Here is a 1,260-nt window from a genome sequence, read left to right as displayed (position 1 = left end):
CTGACACAAAAACATAACCCATCAAGTGCCGTAGAAGCTATTCACATATCAACTAGGTCTTGTAGGTAATGACATGAAAACATAACCCACTAAATACCGTAGAAGCTATTCACATATCAACTAGATCTTGCAGGTAATGACATGAAAACATATCCCAGTAAGTGCCGTAGAAGCTATTCACATATCAACTAACTAGGTCTTGCAGGTGATGTATTACGCGTCAACTAGGTCTTGCAAGTAATGATTACGCGTGCAGTGTGTGCGCATACACGCATTCGTCCATCAAAAGGCTGGGTGTACTATACCTCTGACTCGTTGTCCATGTTGATCATGATATAGAGCTTAACGATGTGGCGGGTGTACGCCATAGCCTCCGCTGTCATAAATCCAATCCACACAAATAGAGATGTGAGTGCGAAATAAGTACAAACCCGAATGAGCTCAGCAACCCAATTCAATCCACACAAATAGAGATGTGAGTGCGAAAGAAGTACCAAGCCGAATGAAGCTCAGTAGCTCAATCCAATCCACACAAATAGAGATGCGAGTACGACAGAAGTACCAAGCCGAATGAAGCTCAGTAGCTCAATCCAATCCACACAAATAGAGATGCGAGTACGACAGAAGTATCAAGCCAAATGAAGCTCAGTAGCTTTGTTTGTGGGTGGATTCGCACAGGCATGCGCTGCACCCGCGTGTATTAAATGGCGTGTGGTAGGATAGCACATTACGGCTGACGTCGTTTGGTACTAAATGCATCAATGATCCCCAAACCCTAAACCCTAAACCCTAAACCCTAAGACATAAACCGCTATAGGGGTCATCAATAGACACGCTGACCTTAAAGCATTGGGTGCGCGAATATGAATGATCTGCCTCCACTTTTGCAGTAGAATACCTGTCCGTGATTAAGCCCGACCGATGCATCACCAAACGAACACAACAAGTACACTTTCTTGTAGACAGAATACACCTACATTTACCAATACATGTACGTATATTGATATATTGATTATATATCTAGTGTAGACACAACATACAAAACTAGTCATACAAACGCAACAGAGCAAGCTGTATGCACTGAATCAAGTGGGAGGCAATAACCATACCACTAACTCCAAACCCAAACGCGAAACTATGCCCGCCCAGCACCTGAAACTCTGACTTGATGTCTCAAAGCCATGCCCAGAGTAGACACATTCTGTAGGGATTCGTATATGTATCTATGTGTTGACACATATGTTGATATATATTTTTGTT

Source organism: Sphaeroforma arctica (genome assembly GCF_001186125.1).
Source record: "Sphaeroforma arctica JP610 unplaced genomic scaffold supercont1.69, whole genome shotgun sequence".
Lineage (NCBI taxonomy): Eukaryota > Ichthyosporea > Ichthyophonida > Sphaeroforma > Sphaeroforma arctica.
This window is presented reverse-complemented; position numbering follows the sequence as displayed.